The sequence below is a fragment of the Lathyrus oleraceus genome, unplaced genomic scaffold (assembly GCF_024323335.1).
Source record: "Lathyrus oleraceus cultivar Zhongwan6 unplaced genomic scaffold, CAAS_Psat_ZW6_1.0 chrUn0445, whole genome shotgun sequence".
Taxonomy (NCBI): domain Eukaryota; kingdom Viridiplantae; phylum Streptophyta; class Magnoliopsida; order Fabales; family Fabaceae; genus Lathyrus; species Lathyrus oleraceus.
Window position 1 is genome coordinate 19,944 of NW_026112836.1, and position 10,733 is coordinate 30,676.

The 10,733-nt window shown below is 31.2% G+C and overlaps 1 long non-coding RNA gene across 1 annotated transcript; it reads right to left on the minus strand.

The window, feature by feature from the left end:
- Nucleotides 1–7,473: 7,473 nt before the first annotated feature.
- On the minus strand, nucleotides 7,474–10,037 carry LOC127114236 (uncharacterized). Its single transcript, XR_007800164.1, has 2 exons — nucleotides 9,880–10,037; nucleotides 7,474–8,257 (listed from the first exon to the last, which is right to left on the minus strand). It is a non-coding gene; the product is annotated as an uncharacterized LOC127114236 (long non-coding RNA).
- Nucleotides 10,038–10,733: the final 696 nt, after the last annotated feature.

Consider the following 10,733-nt stretch of genomic DNA (forward strand, 5'->3'; position numbering starts at 1 on the left):
TTTTTAGCCAGTTAGCCAAAAAGTCAACCCTGAAATAATATCATCCCTTATTTGAAACCCCCTTGATCCTATTATCCTACTTTTTTACAACTCATTACAAGTCAAGAAGTGAAAAACAATGTTATCACCCTATTCAAAGGGTTGAAAGTGTTTTGTTTGGAGTTGAATAATTATGTTTGTAATATTTCAGAAGTTGGAAGAAAAAGAAAAGAAAAAGAGAAAGAGAAAATAGAAAACAAAAAAAATAGAAAGATTTCAATCCATGTCAATGCATACTCCTTCCGAAAAATAAAAAAAAGAAAGAAAAAAAAGAGAAAGGAGAAGAGAAAATAATTGCTATAGAGTTGTTGTTGAAGTGAATGAAATCTTTTGTAAATTCAACTCCCGCGGTTTCTTTCAAGTCTCTTTTGTGTCTTTGAATTTTAGCCTAGTACCCCCTTAGGATTTATCTCACCCGTACCTTGGCCATGTTACAACCAAATAAAATTCCTTTTGATATTTGTGCGCATGTATTTAAATTGTAGATGTTAGAGTCTTTTCAAGGTTATGGTAGTACTAACGTTCATGTTGTGCTTTTAGTGTAAACAGTTAACCTAAACACTTGAGAGTTGAGTGAATTTTATCCTGTGAGGATCTTACTGCTTTTGATGTACACTTTGGTAATCTATTTTCCTGTCTACTTTGAATATCATAAAAAGTTGCTCACGAACACCATAGTCTTGAAGCTTAGACTTAGAATTCTGCTTGTACCTTGTATCTTGAAAACTTTTGGAAGTGCATGCTCTATTTTTTCCTTTTGTTTTGAAATTGTAATTTTGCTCGAAGTGCAAAAGTTCAAGTGTGGGGGAATTTGATCAGTGCATTTTGATTAAATTTTTTCCTATAATTGTACTTAGGCATTCCCTAGTTTGTTTTTCTTATTTTACTATTTTATTATGTTTTTAATTTTATGTTTGCCTTTAATCTATTTTCGTTTGTTGTTTTCATGTTTTAGCGGTTTTTTGATACCTGTTCACTGTTCGGATCATAACTGGAATTCCGCAATGCCGTTTTGAGCGTTCTTATATGTGTTAGAAATATAAGAGAAAGAGCTACAACTTTCATGTTGAATACAAAAGCTGATTCGGAATGCAAGAATCTCACATAATTCGTTGAAGTTTCTTACTTTAGAAAATAATTTATTTTGGGTCATTTTTGGATCGGGTTTATGTTTTCCGACCCAATTTGAATTATAAGTGCAATCCTTATTTTGTTAAAAGGGATCACCCGTGGTACTATAGCTTTTCACACACTATTCACGATAAGCTTTTTGCACTGTATGATTATGATCAGGAACTAATCTTCCAGAGTTAATCTGCTGTCATCGAGTTTCCAACACATTGAGGTTTTTATTCTATCAATTAAATTTTGTTTCTCTTTAAATTATATTATATGAAAATTCATTTTCTTAATTTGTATTTTATGGAATGGTTCTGATTAAATTCGTATGATTGTATTCCTAATTGTTAGTCGAAGTTTACGTTGCTTTGTCGTTAAATCACGTTTGTAAATCGTGTTTGCTTAATTCGCAATTGTATTAATCCGTTTGCTTAATTCAGAATATAGGAATACCAATTTGTCTTATATCTATTGCACTTGTCAATCGATATTGAATTGAATAGAGATCAAATCCTCTTAGGGAATTGGTAGGTAAAAACCAGTGATTAGCCAAAAACCGAAAATAGTAGACTGACTTATTTTACAATCACTTATTTTAATCACTTATTTACTTTGTTTTCTTAATCGATCCTTAAAACATAACCCTCCCCCCAAATTGATTTCACTAGGTTAATAATAATACAAGAATCCTTGTGATATGATACTCGAGTTGTCACTTCCACTAAACTACAGTTTTCTAATTACTCGTTTTGACCCGTGCGCGACAACGGATCAAATAGTAGAGTAGATAATTCCACTAACTTGTGGTTTTTATGTGACAATAACATCAATCTTGAAATAATTTACATTAGTGATTAACACATTTCTTTTTCCTTTAAATCTAATGACAAGACTCTTAGCATTTCTGTTGTGTATACTTCTACTTGTTATTTTGCTAGGTGGAACTTGTGGATTAGATTACAGAGAGTGTTAAATCATGTTACCCTTCGCTGGTGTGTAATAGGATATTTCAACACCATTACGGGTGGCCGTGAATATTATGGATCCTTTACCCCTTCTAGCGGCCCCATGGAAGAGTTTTCTAATTGGTCAAATAATAATAATTTGGTGCACATTCCTACTAGTGGTGCTAAATTTACATGGTCTAATGGTAGTAATGGAGCCAATAACACACAAAAGAGATAAGATAAGGCTATTTGTAATCAGAAGTGGATTGATGCTTGCATGAAAACTTCTTGTTCCACCCTTGTTAGAAACATATTAGATCAATATCTTCTCCTCCTTCACTTTGATTGTCAATATGCTAAAGTTAGGTCTTAGTTCAGATTTCTTCACACCTAAATCCACCATCGGGATTTTAAAGAGGGGTTGAAGACGCCTAAAAAGATAAAATGTTTAGTTTTCGTATGTTTTTCCTTTCAAAGAAGCTTCAAATTCTTAAAAGCAATATCAAAGCTTGGAACAAAAACATCTTTGGGAATGTTCATGATCAAGTCAAGAAATCAAAAAAGGATCTTGGTTGCATCAAAGAGAAAATTGAGCAAGATGGTTACAATGTTGATCTGGCTGTCAAAGAGAAAGAAGCTTAAGTTAAGCTGGATTTGGCTCTCAACAATGAGGAGCTATTCTGGAAAGAAAAAGCGATACTGCAATGGCATGCAGAGTGGGACAAAAATATAATTTTTTTTCGTAGAGTCACTAAAATCATAAATGCCACTAAGGTTATTTACTCTATGAAGATTGGTGGAGTTAGTTACAACAATCAGGATGAGATTACTGAGAATGTAGCAAATCACTTTAGGGCTTTATTTGACAATGTTTTTATTTTATAGGAAAACTCTCTCGTGGAAAATGTCATCCCTAAGTTAGTGACCGAGCAAATTAATAATTTGCTTAAAATGTTGCCATCTGAGCAAGAGATTCATAGTACTATTTTTAAAGGAAGGCCCAAAGTTGTTTATTTTCATGCTTTGGCTGATATAATCAAAGGCAAGCTTTCTACTTGGAAAGTTAATTTTCTATTTGTTACTGGTAGAGTGCAGCTGGTTAGGTCTGTTATTCAAAGCATGATGATCTATTCCATAATGGTTTATTCTTGGTTTGTCAGTCTCATTAAGATGATGGAAGGTTGGTGTAGGAACATCATATGGAGTGCTAAAATTTACAAAAGGAATTTGGTGATAATGACTTGGAAGCATTGTTGTAGAGATGTGAGGGATGGTGGCCTTAGTATTAGATCTTTGAGGATCCTTAATAAGGCTTCTGATTTGAAGCAGTGTTGGAGTGTTTTGAATGATCATGAGGACTGGGCCAGAATCTTGAGGATAAGAGTTTTTAAGAGAGGCGGGCATGTGGAGTACCATGTTTTCTCATCTATTTGGAAAGGACCAAAGCTTATCAAGAAGTAGTCAAGAAAAATTAAATATGGATGGTTGGTAATGGAGAGAACATTAGTCTTTGGGGAGATATTTGGTGTGGTCAATATCTGAATGATATAATTCAAATTTACGGGGGAAATCTTGAGCAATTACAAGCAAATTTGAAAGATATTATTCATGAAGATTTTTTTTTCTTCCTTCAGGGTAAATTAGGCTTTGTCCTATCTTACGTAAACTTACTACTAGTGTCTTTTAACCCTTAAAGAAGCGTATAATTTATGTGGAAGCCATCTTAAACATGCTTGGGGGAGAAATATTTGGATCATTGTCATCCCTCCTTCAAAGTCCCTGCTCTTCTGGATATTGGTCCATGGTAAATTGCCTACTAAGGATAATATAAGAGGTCAGAATCCCTGTTAGTTTGCAATTTATGTTTCAAGAATTCAGAATATATGAATCACCTTTATTTTATTGTACTTATGCAAAATATATTTGGAATTGGTTAGGTAATTTCCTGAACAATGGTTCGGTCATTACTAGTTTGGAAGAGTGTATGGAGGTAATTGATTATGCACATTCTTCTCAATGTCATGTTGTCATTATAGCTGATGTATTGAACTGTGTAGTTTGCATATAGTATACAAGAAATCAAGTCAGGTTTCAGAATAAGAAGATACATTGGAAGTCTAATTGTACCATCATCCTCTCTGTAACCTCCTTATCTGGTAATTTCTCCTAATGTAGAGTTAATTCTTCCATTAGGGACTTTGTGTTGTTAAAAAAATTTAAGGTTCATCTTCATCCTTCTTATCCTAAGATGGTTTTGGAGGTTTTATGGCCGCCTCTCCAACATGGTTTCAAGGTAAACATTGATGATGCCTATGTTGGAATGCCTTTGTTGGTTGTGTGCGGCAGAATTTTAAGGAATGAATTAGGTGATCACCTTAAAAACTTTGGGTGTAATTTGGGGTCTGTTAATGCTTTGTACGCTGAACCCAAGAGGGGAATTTTAGCTATGGAAGCAACTATCAATAAGAAATGTACAAACTTGATGTTGGAAATAGACTCCTCTTTAGTTATTTCATCTTATAGAAACTCTTATGTTATTCCGTGGAGAATAAGGAATATATGGGTTATTTGCTTGTCTAAGTTGCATAATTTCAATTTTTTGCTTCACACATGTATAAGTAAGGAACCAGTGTGCAAATAAATTATCTAACATAGGCTTAATGGTTTCTACTTGGTAGAATGAGGTTCACTTTATGTTTTGTTGGATTTCAACAAAAACAAGTTAGGATTATCAAATTATATAATTAGATAGGTTTGAGGTCAGGTTATTTTCCCCCTTCATTTTTGTACATGTTTTCTTCATTTATTCATGGACTTTTGCCCCTTTTGATTAAAGTAAAATATATATCAAATCTAAAAATTAAAAAATGATAAAATATGATGAGATGGATAATGGTAGACGAAGAAATATAGTTTAATATTTATTTTGAATTTAATCTTATATGGATGAAGGGTGTTTCTGATGAAGAGATTTCAATCTCCGACAATGATAAAAAAAACATTTTTGATGTTTCCATATGGTCTAAAAGAATAAAAGTTAAATCCAACTTGTTTTATATTTTAATTATTTTGAGTGTCTAAGCAATTGAGTGACATGGAGAATGTTACTCCCTCCGTTTAAAATGATTGTTGTTTTTGAAAATCAAATTTATTTTAAAATGTTGGTCATTTTCACTTTTCAATGTATACATGATTGTTATTTTTTAATTGTGTATTTTAATCAATATTTTAAAAATCATTTTGGTTATCAAACGAACAAGGATATTGGGTCAATGTTTCATAGGTCAAACCATTGGTCATTATTGAATCGCATGACTAAATTGAATTATACCGAAAAACCTAGTCTCTATAACAAAATTATATAATTATTAACTCGATCGAATGGATTGATTCGGTTTTCAAAAAATCATGACACCTAATAACTTTAAATTTTCAAAATATCATAATTTTACAAGTTCAATATTTAAATTGAAATTCTAGACATAGTTATCACACACAACAAAATAGTATAAAATACTAAACCAAATATATTTTGAACAAAATTTAATTATAACTTAAACATAATAATAATTTTATTTTTAGCATATGCACCATACTTATAAAAAATAAAAAATATAAGACCGGTTTAATCATCACTTATCGTATTCAAATTTTAATATCCACATCAACCCTTTCAAACTCTACGTTCATGTTGTAGAAAATAAATTAGATTTTTTATATGATGATCAATTAATTTATAGATCTTTGACGCCATTCTATTTAATTATATTTAAATATATTTATATAAAACAAGAACCTTGCATCTAAATTTTGAAGTTGCATTTAATTAGCTTTTATTTTAATTAATTTTGTATTTAAACAAAGTAATATTAGAAAAAAGCTATATAACTTTTCATTTCATGACTTCAAGTGACAGTTAAGTTATGCGTAGGTATAATCAAGTCTCTCACCAATGAGACCGATAAATTAGACTCTTGGATTGAATTAACGATTCAGATTCATTATAAATAGTAACAAGAGAATCTAGACATATTTACACACAATCTCACTTTCTTATCTTCCTGAACCGTTAAGTTTTTAATTTTTCTCAAAATTTATTCTCAATTTCTTCCATTCTATTATTCTAATAATTCTAATGTTGATGGGATGAATTTAACAAACCCTTATCCACCTATGTTTCAGGTTTAGGTAAAAATCATGGGAAATTTTGTTTTATTTCTTAATTCCTTTTCCAATGGTTATTTCTTCAAAGTTGCACTCATGATGCCTCCTTCACCTTAAGGCTTTGATGTTCTATCAAATGAAAGTTCTCTTTTAAAAATATAAAATACTTATTTTAAATTAAAATATAATGTTTTGTTGGCATCTTAACATAGATTGCAAAATATTTCAAATTTAATTCATCTTTAAGAAACTAGTATGTTGATGCGTTTAATGAAATTGAAGGGCAATTTTGTGAAAAAGAAGTATGAGAAAGGGGAGAGATGTGGAGGAAAGATTGTGCACGAGAATCTTTAGGTGTTTCTACTTTTGTTTTTATCAAATCTGAACTATTAAACTACATTTAACAAGAGGCAACGTATAACTTGGTATGAAAAGGATAATAGGATTTAACTACATTCCAACATCATTCTTTTTATTTACTAATTTTTTTTTTATATTTCAACATTACAATTTTAAATAAAGATAATTTATACACATGAAAAACTATTTAATAAAAAAATATTTATAGGCATGTCATCATTACATTTGACTTGCTATATGGATATTTCCTACTACCAAGAGGCAACGTATAACTTGGTAGAAAAGAAAGCACATGGCCTCCTAGAGTGGTTTGTGTAACCCTGGGAGTAGTTGGAAAACTAGTTGTTTGTGGTAGTGGAACCACCATTTCTGGTAATGTCGTCGAAACTGACATTTGACTTAGAAAGTGGTTACTCCAATGAACGTTGAAGCTCCTATACCATGAACCGTCGATTTGATTGGTTGTTCTTGCACATCTGAAGCATTATTCTAGGAAATGAAATAATTTTTGTATATTGGATGATTTATCTCAACAAGAGTTTTACCACTTCTCAGGCGCATAAACACTCAGACATTGAAAATATTGCATGTATGAAGAACAAAAATAGTAAAAGCACACAATTTTTTTTGCAAAATTTTAAATTTCCTTGCATAAAAAGGGTCCCACTGGGAGTGTCAATTTGTTTACCGTTGTTTTTGGTAAACAATCACAAGATTTAATTCACTTACATGATTAAACTCGAAAAAAAAAATCCTATAACATATTGTGCAAAGGAGTTGCTTGAATAATAAAGTGCAGAATTGCTTGAATAATAAAGTAAAATGAAACAAATCATAGAAAAAATCGAGTAAAATGCTTAAGTTAAGAGTTGGAACGTAGATTCATACATTTTTCTCATAAATTTAGTATCTCTGTAACTTTGATGTTTGAACTCTATAGAGACTAATAATGAAAATTGTGAATCCTTGTTACAAAGACTAAATCAACTTATATACATATATATTAGTAACTGTCGACAATGGTCGAATCTTCAATGCTCGACTCATGCAATGCTACGTGGCCTTCCGTCCTATGCATTGCTTCCGTGCACCTTCAGTTTTTGAACTGCTACAAAACTGCCACTTCTGTCGAGAAACACTCCCAAGTCCTTCAACTTCCTCCGTTGAGAATTTTTAGTCAAATCTTGTAATCTTAGTCTCGAACTATGCTTTAGTCACTTATGTCTAGCATGTGTATTTATCTCACACCTTTTTCCTATCGAATATGTTTTGAAGATAAAGTGATTCTAATCTTTTGGATTTGTTCCTGAGATTCTTCCAAACCAGGCTTAGTGAGTTATAGTGCCACTTTGTTTAACAAACCGTATAATATATATCTAGAATAATATCATACACGTGTTAATTTTTGGTATTGATACAACACAAGTGTTTAACGGAATCATTATATACACATGTCCAAACTAAAAAGAAACATATATGGCACATGTTATAGAATATTGCCTAAATAAAAGCTAAGAGTTGTGTGCAATATCTTCATTTCATACAATCCACAACGAAAGATCACAATTAAATAAAACTTTAGAACACCCACAAGCAACTCCTCTTACCTTTAACCTGCAAAATAATACCTGAAAAGCAACAAGAATATTAGGGTGAGATAATAATCTCAGTGAGTTCCCCTATCATATGGGTCCACTCAACTTTACAGGGTTTCTAATTGATTCCTAACTCAAGTCTTCATCTTTCATTACTTGTTTATCACTCACATAATATAACTAAGACTTAAGTGTCTAAGGGGTATTCATAATGTATGGAAACATGTCACTTGAGTTCTCATAACTCAACCAATCATAATTCGGGAAAAGAAAACTGTAACACAAAGGTGATTAGCTCAAACCAATCACAAAGATCTAATCAATCATCCGTCAGATATGACCAATGGAAAAACTAGACCTCCACTGCATGGACTAACTATCTACTAGATATTGTTAATAGATATCGGACATCCATTGCATGGATTCATCCTCCATGAGATATTGTCCATGTGATTTAAGCATCCACTGTGTAGAACATACTCCCCATCAGATATGGTAAATGGGCACCAGACCTCCACTACATGGTTTACACTCGCCATCAGATATGGTCAATGGATGCTAAACCTCAACTAAAACGGAATGAACCAAGACCTTTCCACCTGATATGGCCAATGGATACCAAGCTTCCACTATATAGATTTCATCATCCAATATATATTGTCAACGGAGTCCAAACTTCCACTGCATGGAATACGCTTAACAGAGTTACAGTTATCCATCAAATACCAGGTGATCATATCTATCCATTCACATATATTATTCCACATGTTCCATATAATGCATATTGATTCGTTAACCAAACGACTACTTTTCTGCGATACACGCCGAGGTGCCTTTGTGTCCAAGCATCACCATTTAAGCCATTTCACAACCTAAGTTAGCTTTCTAAGTCATTAATCGAGTTACTCTCCTAGTGTTTCCTCACTCGTCATCATAGGCTTTTAATCATGTTATACATACAAGCAAGCAACACAACCAATAATTTGTAATACAATTCTTAGCATGGTTAATCATATCTCATCAAACATTAATAAACACACATAAGAAAAGATAAGTATAATCCATTCACCAAAATAAATCATGCAATTAAGCATCATCATTAGATAGAGTTGTAAACAAGCTTTCCAACGTATTCGACTATGCGTTAATCGAAGTTACGATTCTCGAGTTATGGTGAAAATGAGAACCAAAGCATTTTCTCAATGCTGTGAAGTTCGCTTAGTGGACTTTTAGAGAACACACTTCGCTGAGCGAACTCCTAGCGAACCAAGTCAGTAGTAGAATTCCCCTTTTTGCTTAGCAAACTTCTGGCAAACGTGACAGTATTAGGACACTAACATGACATGTTTGGATGAAGAAAAACACCATCACAACCAACATGCATCATCATATTGGATACAACAACACCAAATACCATGGTATGACACAACAATAACAACAATAACATAGTTTCTCCATATATTCTAATAACATCAACACAACCTCAGACACACCAAAACAACATCAAGCAATATATAGAGGTCAAGGAATATTACATAGAAGTGAGAACAACAACAATTTCATCATGTCATGATCAAACAACAACAATAACACAAATCTCTAATTTCCCACACATAAATTTCTCCCACCTAAGACTAATATAACTAGGAACTCACCTTGATGAGATGAAGATGAAATATTGGAGATGATGATGATCTTTCATGAGTTTCTTCTTCTTTCTCCGAGCTTTCCTCTTCCTCTTTCTCTTCTTCTTTTCTCTCCTTTTCTCTTATTTTCTCTTCCATGTTTTTCTTCTTTCCCCACTTTTCTTTTCTTTGCTTCTTATCCATTTTTTCTTATTTTCTTTCCACCATATATATATATATATATATATATATATATATATATATATATATATATATATATATATATATATATATATATATATATATATATATATATATATATATATATATATATATATATATATATATATATATATATATATATATATATATATATATATATATATATATATATATATATATATATATATATTATATATATATATATATTTATTTTATAATGTGTGGTTCGAAAAAATTGGAAAAGAAATATCATTTATGATATTTCTTACTACTAGATCAATCATTCATGTTACCAAACCGCTCATTCTTGTACTTATTAAAAATGGATTATTGGCAACTAATTGACAACCAATTGAGCATTTAAAGGAATACGGAATACTACTCTTTGAGTCTAAAATCATATGCTAACACATAGTCATCACACACAACAAAATATTACAAAATACAAATTCAAATAAATTTTCAACAAAATTTAATTGCAACATAAGCCGAGTAACAAAATAACTACAAGATTTAATAAATTTATTTCTAAGAAGGAAAAGTTGTTTTAAATAAGTTTTGAAAAAATTGTGTAAAGAAAAAACAAAGTTTATTACTTATAATTTTAGATGATGTTAAGTCTTTGAAATTCAAATTACACTTCAAATTACAATATAATGTTG